This window comes from Macrobrachium rosenbergii, chromosome 19 (genome assembly GCF_040412425.1).
Source record: "Macrobrachium rosenbergii isolate ZJJX-2024 chromosome 19, ASM4041242v1, whole genome shotgun sequence".
NCBI classification, from domain to species: Eukaryota; Metazoa; Arthropoda; class Malacostraca; order Decapoda; family Palaemonidae; genus Macrobrachium; species Macrobrachium rosenbergii.
Window position 1 is genome coordinate 27031334 of NC_089759.1, and position 15341 is coordinate 27046674.

At 36.2% G+C, this 15341-nt stretch overlaps 1 protein-coding gene across 3 annotated transcripts in view; it reads left to right on the forward strand.

The window, feature by feature from the left end:
• Nucleotides 1-15341, forward strand: part of LOC136848772 (uncharacterized) — a 413864-nt gene that overhangs the window by 6828 nt on the left and 391695 nt on the right. Inside the window, exon 1 of one of the 3 annotated variants that reach the window (XM_067121361.1) lies at nt 10521-10924. The exons of 1 other annotated variant lie outside the window; for it this stretch is intronic. The gene's annotated coding sequence lies outside the window, so the exon portion shown is untranslated. Of the gene's footprint in view, nt 1-10520; nt 10925-15341 lie in introns of those variants that run through there. One more of the 3 variants, XM_067121363.1, reaches the window with a different exon arrangement.

Here is a 15341-nt window from a genome sequence, read left to right on the forward strand (position 1 = left end):
CGGAGATTTGAGGAGGGGAAGATTTTCCTAGGACGAGGGAGATATTTTATTGATTTTTATGGTTCAGTCATTTTCCAAGATACCGTATTCTGACGGAGATGAAAATTTTCGTAGAGAGAGAGAGAGAGAGAGAGAGAGAGAGAGAGAGAGAGAGAGAGAGAGAGAGAGAGAGAGAGAGAGAATGTTACTGATTTTTTATGATCATGTACCTATCTAAGACTCCACCCTTTGTCTAAGATGAAAATTTTCATACTCAGAAAGAGAGAGAGAGAGAGAGAGAGAGAGAGAGAGAGAGAGAGAGAGAGAGAGAGAGAGAGAGAGATGTTATTCTTTTTTATGGCCAAGTCACTTTCCAAGATTCAATCTTGTGAGCGAGATAAGATTTTTTGCAGAAAAAGAGAGGGAAAGGAGAAAGATGCTATGCATTTATTTATTTTTTTTTTTATAGCCAAGTCACTTTCTAAGATTGTGCCCTGCGAGAAAGATGAAAATTTTCGTCAGTAGAGAGAGAGAGAGAGAGAGAGAGAGAGAGAGAGAGAGAGAGAGAGAGGTTTTATTAAATTTTTATGGCCCAGTCACTTTCCAAGATTCTTAGGAGGATGATGATCTCCCAGAACGAGAGAGAGAGCGAGAGAGAGAGAGAGAGAGAGAGAGAGAGAGAGAGAGAGAGAGAGAGAGAGAGAGAGAGAGAGAGAGAGAGAGAAATGGCTGTTGAAACCACTATTGTGAAATCATTTTCAAGATTGTCGCGTGAGGAAGAGAAATAATGAGACGTCGACGGATAAACAAAATATCTGATAGGTCAACGCTTTTTTTTGTTTTTCAAAATTTCCTATGAGGATTAATTAGTTCTGCCACAAACTCACCTCTTATTTTCTCTGCATGAATGCTGTAGTGAAGAAAAGTTTTATTTATTTTTTTCTTTGCAGTTTCTTTTGTCATCTTTGGAGAGTCATTACGCAATGATTTTTACTTAAAATATTTGCAAGGTTGGGAGGTAAATACTCGTATCTTACGACATATTCGAGGAATGGCTCAGAATTCCCAGAAATCTTTCCCCATAATTTGATAGTTCCAGGGGAAGTTTTTTTATTTTTATTTCTACTCTTTTACAGAAGGCTGTATTTCGCTTTATTTTTAGTAAAAGTTTCCCTTTTCTTTGAACAATATTCGGTTGATATTTTGCAGCTCCGTACAAGAAAAGACCTCGATTTAAAGTATTGACAGTAAAAAGCATATGTTTTGTTAAAAAACATTTCACAGTTAATTATGTACATTATGTGTTTTAGACTTAGCACTGCGAATCTAAGAAGTCTTGACGTTTTGTACAGTACATGTACATAAAAAGTAAAAATTTGAATACTAACTTTCGATCGCTTGCCCATAATAACATTTTTTAACCATTTCTTTCGTAATATGTACGTTTCCTAACATTGCCCGAGTGTGGTGCAGCCTCTGACAGTAAACCCAGATGAAAAAAGCAAACAGCAGGAAAACAGAGGAGAAATATTTTTCTTTGAGTTGTCGACTCAAAAAAGAATGAATTCCAGTTCACGCGCTACATTAATTCAAAAAGACCTGCCTCCCTCCTTAAAACTTGGGAGAGACAGAATGAAAAATCTCATTCAAATTAGGGAGAGAGGCTCAGACGTCGCAACCGCAAAAGGGGAGGGGACCGAGATAAGTGGAGAGATTTTAAATGAATAAGTCAGGGAGTACTACAAGCGTAGTAACGAAGGGGGTAAAGATAGGGTCGTAAAGTTAGATCAATAAATGTCTGTGTTTGGAAAAGGAGAGAGAGAGAGAGAGAGAGAGAGAGAGAGAGAGAGAGAGGAGGGAGGGAGACAGAGAGCAAACAATGCACTTAGTAAAGTCAAGATATCCGCAGGGTAAGTGAGGGGGAAAAATTTTCTCGATGTAAAGCTGCAAGTGCGTATGCACTTGCTCTACTATTGAGCGTAATCTCTCTCCCCACCATAATCACCCCCCTCGAAAGCTAGCCCCCTCCCCTCCACCCTTTACGCACTTCTCATCCCCGATCTAAGACCTGTATCGTACGACCCCCGGGCTCTCTCCCCACCCCGACTCATGAATCTCCCTTTAAAAACACCATTGATTTCGCGACACACCGTCTGTTCCTCACCTACTACTACTAGTCTTCCTTGAGCGATTCTCTCTCTCTCTCTCTCTCTCTCTCTCTCTCTCTCTCTCTCTCTCTCTCTCTCTCTCTCAGTCTGCCTATGTCTCTTTCCCGTTTCTCTTCGCTCGCTGTTACTTTCTGTCTTTGCCCCCTTCTTCCTTTCCGCCTCTCTCCAGACATCAAGGCCTTAGTAATCCCTCTTACTCCCAGCACGTTGCACTACAGGAAATAAAAAAAAAGTTGAGATACGAAAGTATGAATAGCATATTTCCTGAGCGTATATATATACATATATATATATATATTATATATATTTATTAATATTTATATAGCCTATATTTTTTGTGTGTGTTGTTTGGAATGGAGACAGATTGAAAGATAAATGAGGTAGTTAAAACCTATAGAGAGAGAGAGAGAGAGAGAGAGAGAGAGAGAGAGAGAGAGAGAGAGAGAGAGAGAGAGAGAGAGAGAATGGCGCAGAGACTAAGCGGAAGCGGGTAGTACCGATTTGAAGTTTTTTAGTCATTTGTTAGTTTAGAATTTTATTCATCAATTACTGTTAAGCATTTGCTTGGGATATTTGCGTTATTATATTTTGAGTTATGTATCGGGAATGATAACTCAAGGAAAATTGAGAACTTGAGTATTATTTAATGAAAACAAGAGAGAGAGAGAGAGAGAGAGAGAGAGAGAGAGAGAGAGAGAGAGAGAGAGAGAGAGAATTTTATAAATGGTCGAAACACGGGAAAGAAGAAAAAGATGTTAAGATAGGGAAACGCACAAGATAAAAAGGGAAACTGAGACCAAGAGACACCACAACAAGTATAAGACGATAGCCACCTTTTATTAAACTGAAAGAAACTTGAAGATCAAAACCCGTAGAGGAATAAGAAGCTGCGTGGAATATCTGGTTAAACAATCATTTACTATTCATAGGCCTATATGCCTCTGGCGTCTTTTTCTTTTATAGTCCCTTGAGTCACGTCTGCTTGCTTACGTTCTTTTTTTGTGTTGCATGGATGTTTACATGAACGCCCTCGCTTGTTACGCCCTCTGGTTTTTAACCTTCCTGGGTGGGGGCGGTGTACACTTTACAGGAGACTCATTAGAGTTACGTTATTTAGAACAATGTTTAGCGTAAGGAAGTATTGCTATATTCGTTGTCTAAGTTTGCTTTTTTAAAATTTCTGTTACGAGATAGTCTTTAAATACTTGCAAATACTTGCAACTAAATGAAGCTTAATAGTGGAGATTAACACCATAATGCTAACAATATCTCAAATTTATTGATGATAATTTTGACAAAATTATAATCATCATCAAACCTTTAGGGAAGAAAGTAAGCTTCAAATTACAAATAGAAGATAAAATTAGAAAATCACTGTTAGCGCTATTTCAGTTTTCAATTTGCAGTTTCAAGTGAATCTTTCTGAAGGTCTGACGGTGACTGTAGTATAGCCAAGTCAGAGGTCAAGATTTTAGCAGAGTAGATTCAAAATGTATATAAGATTTACTAGTCACATCCACCAGATTTACGAATGCACAGGTACTATATGATGAACGCTCAAGGTTTAAATTTACTAATATTTTATTTTAATGACCTACTGGGACTCCCAAAGGATTTCAGAAGTTGTTCCAGAAATACCATGAATACGAGAAGTCTAGCGTTCCTTGTGCAGCCTTTTATATTAAAAATGTGAACAAGGCCAAATAACTGGTAGAGAAGGAATTCCAGTTTTAGAAGAGTGATCGCGGAAATCCAGTATATGTTCATTACTATCAAAATGGCTTCATTCTTTAGCTGCCTTGATATATCTGGCCGCCGAAGCTGGGTCCACCCGCAGGACAACCACCGGTCTTCCAAAATCTTGGCTAGGCTTATGCGCCAAAAACCTAAGTGTGATAGTTGTTGATTTAGAGGAGGGACAAGAACAATCATTCGATTCGGCCGAGGCTAACGTGTTGAGCACGCACCATGAAGTTCATGTTCATAAAAAACAAAAAGATAGAAAAACAGTGCTTTTGTTACGAATAACATGACTCACGTATGTCAATAATGGACATTTTTCTCACAGCCAGTTTTCATTCAGTGGTTAACGTCTCTGTAACGATGCATCACGCCACTCTCAAACCGATTCGATCCATTACCGGTCGATTAGCCATTTTGCTAATGCAATCGATTGTGGCACGCAATTAGACTTGACTGAATGTCCACATATCCACTGGCGATTTACAGCGATACGCATTCAAATATACGTAAACACGTAACTAATACTGAATACTTGTTAAAGTAAATAACCACGCGAATAGAGGCGTTTCTAACCAAACAAACAAACAAACGGGAAGAGCATAGCACAGAAAGCGTCCTTCAGAGCAGAAACCTCCATCTTATCTTGTTTGGTGGAGATCCCGCTTGAAGTCTGCTGCGGATGCCTGAATAAGCTTCTTTACCTTCGTCGTCCTGCCTTTGCGCGTTCCTGAAAGGGTGAACTACTATTATGTTAATAGGAAAAAGCGAAAACACACACACACACACACACACACATATATATATATATATATATATATATATATATATATATATATATATATATATATATATATATATATGCATGCACATATGTATGTTATATGTATGTATGTAAATAAGTTAAAACTCGTTTATTTTATATTATCCCCCCAAAAATGACTGCATTATCATATAAAATAATGTGGTATTCAATATGTTATCATAAATATAAATATATTATGAAATGTATTTGCATATCCTGAGAGTTTTTATTGTCGATCATAATTACCCTGGCGGATTTTTGTTTGTGAAGAGATTACGTCTATAATCGTTTGTTATATAAAATGGTGAGGAGTTAAAGCCATGGCGTGCAACGAACGAAATACATCAACTTTAAACAAGTCTTCGATATTCGAATCCGTGTTGCGGTGCATATTATTATTTTCCAGGCGTACAGAAATTCGTTTGAAATGGAGCCGGCGCCTTCATGTGCTTCTGAATTCAAGGCGTGTGTTTGTGTGTGTGTCTTTCTCTCCCGTGTTCTAAGCTTCCTTCCGCTCTGAGATGCATTTCGACTTTGATGCAAAGAAGAGTCCGACTTAAGGATGGTAATTCAGTAAAGAATAGCGGCTTGCAGCTGAATATATACTCTGCGCCCTCCTTGCATGTTCTTTGACAACCGCTTCCTTTACTGTGCAGGATTGCTGGGCAGGGATATGTTAGCCAGCAAAAGAAGGAAGATAGGGAAAGACCATGGCAAGTAGAAACATTTTAGTTATCAGTGGTATAAAAATAAAGAAATATAACGATAAAATGCAACTGACAATTCATATCAAAGCTACAGCATATACCCTGAAATTAAAATCCTATGTCAAATTGCCAGCAGTATAATTTTGTTAATAATAACAGGGGGACAAAAAATAAAAAGAAGTGTTCAATCTATTTCAAAATTAGGATGTATTATTTGAAAAAAGCTAAAATGTAGAAGCCGAATGACCTGAAGCGAATATACAAACAATCGCCGAAGTTATTGACCATATAACTTATCCATCAATAGCGAGGAATAACATTTGAAATAGCCAATTCTGACTTGACTTCCAATGGACAATGATTCAGGGAATAAGCTCATTCGCGTACGATACAACCTTTGCAATATCGATGAGCGATAATTGTGCAGCGGTGATGGCCGGACATTAATAAGCAAGACATTAAATAGATATTGATGACGTCCATAATGAAGATTATGGTCTACGACCATTGTGGCGGGGTCGTTGTCTTCATTTTTATCGTGGAGGTTCGTGCTTCTGTTAAATATCACGTGACTAACACAGACGCTCGAAATGTCAGACCCGAAAACGGACAAAGTAAATCAATGGAATTGACTTGGCGGAGGAATTTGCTCTCGAAATAATTCACGACTGACCTGTTCCTTGGAGAGGGTGGGGTGGGGAAGAGGAGGAGGAGGAACATTGCTCTTCTCATCCTCGTTGCTACAGAAGCTGCGTCTCTCGGATTGAATTTATTCTTATGCTTTCTTTTCTCTTTTCGAGTGAAAAAATGTACTAGGTCACTTAAGTCGTAATAGCGTGTTTCAATATTATCACGTCACGTCACGTTCCATTTCTCTTGCGAAAATAGCTTCTTGTGATCAACTTGCTGCATCCTCATATACAGTATATATATATATATATATATATATATATATATATATATATATATATATATATATATATATATGTATATATATATATATATATATATATATACATATATATATATATATATATATATTATATATGAATGTATATGTATATAAATAACATATATAATATATGTATACATTATATATAAAAAATAATAAGCAAAATTAAGATCATACGATATCATTGCGTACAACCTATATCGTCGCAAATATTTTTAAGTGGTCGACCTTTTGCCTCTTTCTTAAACTAAAACAGCATTTTCTTTTGTTCTAAATGGTTCCCAGTATTTCATAGTTTAAATTTTGGTTTGCTTGTTTGCCAAGAGAACCTTTGCTTCCGTTTGTGGCCACTCGGTTACCGCATAACCAATATTCTGAAACCATTGACTGTTCCACAGCCGTTGTGCTATGGCTTACCTAACTCTTATGTATAAGTTCTCTTGCTTAAAGATATGCTAAGCCAGAATGAACTTTGTTTATTCTTATTTTATTTATTTATTTATTTATTTATTTATTTATATCCCCTGTGTTTTTTCTGTTTTGTGGGAAGATACTGGAGGTTATTGCTTTCGTTCTTTCCTTATGGATGTATTCATCATCATAATAATAATGGGTCATAAATTTGCCAGGAAATTTATGAGATCTAAAGAACTTAAAAGTAATTTATTAATTTTATTACTCCGGAGAAGAATTTGCAAGAGGGCAAAGATATCACTCGTGCCTGGGTATGCGAACGGACCTAGATGAAACTTGGTTAATATATTCTTTTGGAGACTTTTTTAAACTGATGAACTTTATAAGAGAAATCGTCTCATTTTACTGTTTTTTTAAATTTTTTTACAGTGGAAGCATCATCGTCTTTCATAGTAGATACTGAATTATTTTTAGCGATTTAAGGGATTCGTAGCTGTCTACACACTTGGTTTCCATTTTATATTGCATCTTTATGGTTCATGCATTCAAACATTCATTGGTAAGATTATATTAATTCACTTGCTAGGGCAGAAGCAGGCTTGCAACAGTGTTCTCTAGTTAATTATTTCTTCTTTGTTTTTAGAAAATATTTGTTTCCTTCAACACCTCCGAGCTATATAGTTTAATAATGTTACATAGACTAATTCCAGAGAAATTTCTTATGTGTAAATAAAGTTAGAATTCAGCAGGAAATGTCAGTTTTAGTTTTGCATTTTTTTAAACAATTACTTGCTAAAGAATAATATTCCACACACACACACACACACACACACATATATATTCTACAGGTTACGTTCTTCATATAATTTCAGTAGTCATAATAACCTCTTAACTTTGAGATTTCATCACACTTTTCGGATAATCTTATCTCTGCAAACCTTTGAATTTAGATGAGGAATAAATGAATGTTTTCCGTTCAGTAATAGGATTTGAACCGTCGCACATAAGTGAGACTGTGGGTACCATTTAGTTCACTATTCTCCTTTTCCCTTTGGTAATTTAAGTTTTGGGCTACTAGCATTCTCTCTCAGTTTTCTCATCTGGATTCAAGGACTCTTAATAGTAAACGTATCAAAGTGTGAAGAAATCGGAAAACTAATAGGTCATTTATCTACTTTACACACATACACACACACACATATGCGTGTGTGTGCGTGTGTGTATGTGACTTTCCTGTGCTTTCATTTCCACTAATTTCCATTCATATCCAGGCTCCGGTCTGACAGTTCTCATCCAAGTAGGTCTTGTCTTCCAAGTCTGATACTCGCAGGATCCCAGCTGACACTATCAAGTAGGACATGCGAAAGACATGTCCAAGCCATCTCCATCTCCATTTTCTTATTCATATCTTTCTGTACTGCCGCCTAACTCTTAATATTCTTCTTGAAGCTTTTTTCTCAAAAAACAAAACAGTCAGTCCCCTTTCAGAACAAACTTCTCATTTACAACTGTCTTTGTTTTCCAAATCCAGCCATGCGCAAATTCTGACTCCTTCGGACTCTGTTCCTTTTACGTTCAAATTTTCCGTTTCAGTGAATAAATGGAATCATATTCTTTTCATGATAAAGTTAATTTTAAAGAAAATCTTTGGGCAAAGACTCTTGTACTTTGTTTATACGTTCCCATAAGTTTTTCACACAAGCTCTAGTTCTCCTCCTGCTCTGCACATGTCAGTCACCTCAAAGCAATCATTCTTGACCTTCTACTTGGTACAAGCCAGCTATAATATATATACATATACATATATATACATGTGTGTGTGTGTATATGTATATATATATATATATATATATATATATATATATATATATATATATATATATATATATATATGTACGTATAAGGTTTGTCATATGATAAAGAATAGTGCCACATTCGTGGTGAGTGGATAGTAGCTTTACCTGGAAATCCCGTTGCCTTTCGATAAAAATGCAATAATTTCCAAGAAAGATAACCGCTTAGTGGACGATTGTTGACCCTTTAGTGTGAGGAAATAACCCTTATATATATGGTGAATGACCTCTTCCTTCAAAGCGCGATTGTAATCAAACTTTTACTTCTCCAGGATACTGGATAATAAATCACCAAATGTCTGAGGGTCCGGGATCATCCCATAAACCCCCGTAGATTGGTAGTGCCGTCAGTGCACTGAAGGCATCATTTAAGGTTCTTTGCAGCGTCCCTTCGGCCCCTAGCTGCAGCCCCTTTCATTCTTACTGTGCCTTCGTTCATATTCTTGCTTCCATCTTACTTTCCACCCTCTCCTAGCAATTGATTTATAGTGCAACTGCGAGGTTTTCCACCTGGTACACCTTTCAAACCTTTTTATTGTCAATTTCCGTTTCCGTGCTGAATGACCTCATAGGTCCCAGCACTTGGCCCTTGTGCCTAAATTCCATATTCTATTCTATTCCAGCCCATACCCTGTATTATGTCGCTATATTGCAACCACCCCTTTCCCCACCCACCCCCACAATGAAAAGTCTTCTTGTTGCATGTAGTATAGAAAAAGAGTTTTGATTATTGATTTTTTTATTGAGAGGTTGGCTGTTGTATCACATTATGAAACGGGAGAGAAGGAAATGACAGGTTGTTCAGGACTTGGAAGGGCAGAGAGTGACTGTCTTGTGCTGCTGAGATATGCAGGTTGGCAGTGTGGTGGCTCTTGTGGAAGGTAGAGGTAGGATCGGAAGAGAGTACACATATGCTAGTCTAATTATTTTCCGGTTATAGTTCCTATTTCATCGGCACATTTATTCTCATCTGTCAGAGCCTTTCCTTTGATGTGTAAGAGGAATTTGTTCAGTAATCTTATAATGTATTTACTCCCCGCAGTACAGTGTTCATGCTAAAGTACTTGTGGCATTCCACTCGAATTTCTGACCTACACCTGCACCACAAACAAAATCCGTTTTTTTCTTTTCTAAACTGAATTCAAGATCACATTATTCACTTCTTTTATTTATCTATAGACTCGGTGACCCCGTGCCGTCCACTTCACTATCTTTGGCTGCCATCCTACTTTCATCCATTTTCTCCCTATATGTTATTCTCTTATATCACTAATTAAGCTCACTTGTGTTCATTACATTTGTCTACATTTTCGCTTCAACAAGATAATCACATGTGATTGCACCTTTGCATCTTTCAACTTCCTCTTTCATCAGGTCTATATGAAGACATTATTTAACGAACTGTTTCCCCTCACCACTTTTCAAAGTATTCTCATGAATATTCGTCATTTTGAAACCGGACATTTCAAACAATCAAGTCCTTTAAGGAATGCAGTTCAACGAGACAATCTTCATTTTGATTCACTAAAGGATATATATATATATATATATATATATATATATATATATATATATATATATATATATATATATATATATATATATATATACACGCACATAATACATACACATACACATACACATACATATGTATATATAGTGAGTGTGTGTGCATGTGCTCGTTTGCTTTTTTAAAACGTAACATCGCTGACTTATTTCTATCGTCATAAAGTTGTTGCTAAAGAAATGTTGTTCATCATCCTAGTTTATGAAAAGTGTCTTGAACCTGTTCCTGCGAAGTGGTAAGTGATAACCACTGGATGTAAAGCAGTAGAAAAGAAGGTTGAGAGAGAGAGAGAGAGAGAGAGAGAGAGGATAGGGAGGTGGAGGAAAGAGGAGGCTGACACACGAGCTCCAAGTCTCGATCACAAACCTCACAACTCTCCCGAGTCCGACCCGACCCAGGCAGTGTCGTGCCAGACGCGCCGTAGGGTTGTTGTCACGCATCGCTCCTCGGGACTTCGGACGTCTGACTATTTGGATATTTACTATCATTGTTTTCGTTTTTGCGAACTTACTCCGTCAAAAGGATAATTTATGATGTGTCCCCTGACGTTTCCTTTTGTTGCCAGATAGAGTGACGTGTTGATCATATCATATAAATAATGTTTTTAGAGAAAAGTGAGCAACTGATAAACAATTATAAAGATATTGAGATAATTGATGCAAAGTGACGTGATTTGATATGTGATTTGACGAGCGGACTATACAGTTTATTTCGTCGCACCATGGTCGTCATGACAACGGTATGTTGCCTTGTATTTTCATGAAATGCTTTACTAAAAAAAAGACAAACATCAGTGAATTACTGCATGGCAAATTACATCACTCAGACATTCCTACCTTTGACGGGAATGATTTTTGTAGGACGAACGTGCCATGGACGTTAATTTATAAACTTTTCCTAAACACACACTATTTTAGACAGCTGTAGTTCGTCTTCAATTCTGGTTTTACAATGATTTAACGATGTGTTAATTGACATCTTACCTGGGCGTTAATTGCATAGTTGAATTCCCTGCTGCCTTTCCTGATGAGAGGGGCCTGGTGTTCGATTTCAGAGAATTTAACAAAGATTCCCCTCGTAATTACCTTATAATGAGTATCGCATCTGACGTTGCCCCTCCCCCATCATGAGCTAGAATACCCCGTGTTCTTTCGGCGATAAGGGTTTGTTTTTATTTGTCTTTAATTTTAGTGAATTCAGTTTTATTTTCTTGCACTGTAAGGGCGTTTCTTTCTCTGCAATAAAGTTTCGGTAAAAATAATCGATTTCATATCGCTCTGTAACAGTCGTAGTCAAGACGAAAACATTCTCCGATATAGAAAATCTTTTATAAAAAGAAATTCCGCGTTTTATACAGAAGGCACGATCATATTTTCATCATTATATGATAAAAATATTCTGTTCAGTCCCAGGCTATAAACTTTGCGTAAATTTTGACCATTCTTACATTCTGATATTTATATATACCTCAAATAATCTTACATTAATGAAGCAACTTGACGAACAACAAAGCCAAGAATGTATCGATAAAATGTATTTGTATGGTGTTAATTTGTGTTCCAATTAATCAAATATAACTACCAAAGACAAAGCGCGCGTGATAATGATTCTAGAATAAACTAATTTCTCAAGATTAATGAATTGAATAACCCTCACAAACACCCAGTAAACATGACACACACACACACACACACACACACACACACACACTCACCAAGAAAGCAAGAAGTAATATCGTCAGCAAACGTGGCACAGAACTCATTGTTAAGCAGGAAAAAAAAAAAAACGTAAAATGGGAATATTACAGTTCCAATTAAGGGGGAAAATAGGGCCGTCGTCCACTGGTAATTGCCAATTCATAGTGCATGGATCTCTTGCATGAAGTGTTGCATGCATGACCCATGATTTATGCAACTGCAAATGGAGGGAATGAAAGGCTAATAACCTGTATATCGTTATCATCGCTTTTTATGGATAGTTAACAGCTCATATAACTGCCCCAACCTATTCCTTAATCCCCAGACATGAAAAAAGATAATAAAAATGTTCCTCGTTACCGTTCTTCATTGCAGTTTCATTACATTTTTGTTCTTGCAGTCTTACTCTGAGACTAGTCTTTTGTCGTTTTGCTGTTTCATCAGAAGGAAAGATAATGCTCCCAGCATAAAGTTTGCATATTTATGTGTTATGTATGCTTTATATAATTTAAAGCGGTTTTTTTACATAGGCTATTTGTATTTGCACGTTTGCAGTAGTGAGCATTTTTTCATGCGCATATTTTACAAATTTGCACACTATTATTTGAAAATATTTGTAGGTGTATGTCTTTGCGTTTTGTATCGTAGTGTATTAATGTTGTATTGTTTTATATAATTTTAAACAAATACTTTTTGACATATTTGCAGTTACATGTATGTAAAATCACACTTTGCATAATTGTGTGTATATGGGTCTTAGACTGATATAAAAAAATATTGTTTAAAATGTTTGTATTTTCACATTTTCAGAAATATGCATCATATATGTGTGTATTACATACCTAGTATGCAGATAAAAATTTTCATACATAAGCATTTGCATGTTTTTAGTAATAATCGTCAGGGTGCATGTAGGTAAGCGTAAGGGAGCAGGCTATTTCTGACTTGTTATCGGAATAGTTGGAAAAAAAAGTGCACGTTATTTCTAACTTTTTATCGGAAAAGTAAAAAAAAAAAAAAAAAAATACTGCAAAGGAGAGTAAAACTATACCATATCATGGCTCTGAATTATTGATGAGTTTCGGCGGGGAGGCACCCGCTCCGCGCAGTTCATTTGATGGAGGGTTTGCTTTGCAGTCTTCCGGTTATAATCTATCTTGAGTTCTAATAGCGCTTGTGAATGGATCGGCGTCATGAAAAGAAGGTGGTGATATATGTGTGTTTGTTTTGAAGTGAGGTTGGTGATAAGTTCCCTCATATGTTATCTCCAGCTAATTCCCGCCTGTGCATATCCACAAGGCCCTTAGGTTTACCAGCGAATTGACAGTCCTTTTGCTTTTAGATGCTCGGCTTAAAATGTTTGGTTCTATGTAAAAGTTAATTATTGAATGCTTTATTTGGAAAATTATCATCACCATGCAAAGAAGACGAGAATATAATTATGTATGATTTGTTTTGATCGTAGGATGATGATAAGTTCTTACATATGCTGAAAATTCAAGTTTGTAAATATTTCCAAATTCTTACAGACTTAAATCTTGTAGATAAGAAACAGTTTTTTTGTCGCCTCTTTCCCTGTGCCCCTCCCACTTGTGCACAAAGTAGGCTTAACGCATAACTCTTATATGTACCCGAAATCTTCCAAAACAAAACTCCAAAGTGAAGCAGTCTCTCTCTCTCTCTCTCTCTCTCTCTCTCTCTCTCTCTCTCTCTCTCTCTCTCTCTCCACAGTTTATAATGTGGCAAGACTTACCCTTGCATTATATTAGATTGAAGCTGAGTGATCTCTATTGCTTCATGTTAATTTTATGCTCTCTCACTGGCAATGTTGTAAAGTTACTTTCCCCACCACCATTTTGAAGTTACTTGTTGGAAAATGTATGTGTTTTTATTATTCGTGTTTTGTTTGGTTGTATTTACAACCACCATTATCTTTGGTGAAGAGTGTTTGTCGTTTCCTTAGTATTTTACAGACCTCCAGTTTAGGGTATCAAAATCAGAAACCAACGCTTGATGCTAATCATCATCAACATATAGCTTGACGAAGCCATCAATAACCCAGAAATACTTATTATCATCCTTATTATTACTCTTATTGTCTTTATTGAAAGTTTTCATGAGCCTTCTCAGCTCACAATATCAGTAATAAAAATTATATATATATATATATATATATATATATATATATATATATATATATATATATATATATATGTGTGTGTGTGTGTGTGTGTGTGTGTGTGGGTTTTCTTCATATCAATCTATGGTATGAAAAATCTGAATTATTATTATTTCTTGGTGGTTTTATCCTTTACTAAAGCATGAAAGCCTTATTCAGCCAACTATTTTCACAGAGTATTCACGAGAACTCTCGCGTCGAGCGGTTAATTCTGAGTAAATTATTTATCCAATTAAAAACATCCACCTCGGGGAGCAGAGAGGTAGTCTTCTTAATATATTTAAAGTTGATATTATCACGTTTATATCAAGGTAGTTGTCCTATCTTCAGAACTGACGCTAAATTTTAAATTGCATGCAATTCTGTATTCTTTGTATTTATTCGTTGTAAGTTAAATCATTTCCATTTTCAAGAGATTTTATTAATTTTATTACCGTTCTGTGTTGTCTCGTTTAATTATTCGGCTTAATTCTTTCCAGTAAATGCGCAGTACTTGAGATTATTCGATAGCTTTTAGCTTTTGTGTAGCTTAATTAGAACGCATTGAACTTTTAAATTCGGTAATATTTACTTGAATCTTCTAATCTACGAACCTCAAAGCTACTTAGGATAGAAGACAGGAAAGCTTTCATTCTTTTTTCTTTCTCTCTTCTTTCTGGAGGCACTGAAACTTTTGACAACTTTTCCTTGATGAAGTACTAAGAACTCGCTTAGCGACGCAGATGCATTACTTCAACTTGGTTGTTTTGCAGGTATGCAAGTAGCCGCTGGCCACAAAATTTCCTCGATAAGCTTACTAGAACACTTTTGTAATGACATAACCTAAGTTATATCCAGTTTGTATCTATAATGTTTTCAAAATGAGCAATGAAACTCGACAATCAGTTTCAACTGCAGACAATTCCTTTTCGTTTTTATTCTAGCGGGTAAAAATTGTAAACTTTAATGTCACATATCTTATGAATCTTACAGCACAGCACAAGTTTGGATTTTAAACTTTTAAACGGGCTTCGGGGAACCAGATCTCATCAAAGATTAAGTTCCGAGAAAGATTTCGAGAGAAAGTAAGAAAATTCTTCACTCTTGTGACTTTACAATCACATATAGGGTGACGGAGGTGTCTTTGTACCACAATGAAAGAAAGGAAAAGGATGTTACAGTTGATTTCTTATATACAATATTTCATGGAATCATATCCATAATCGTTGGTCGTTCCCGTGGCACAAATGGGGTAGCTTTCTAATAACTGTTTAGACGTTTAATTTAATTTATTTTACGAT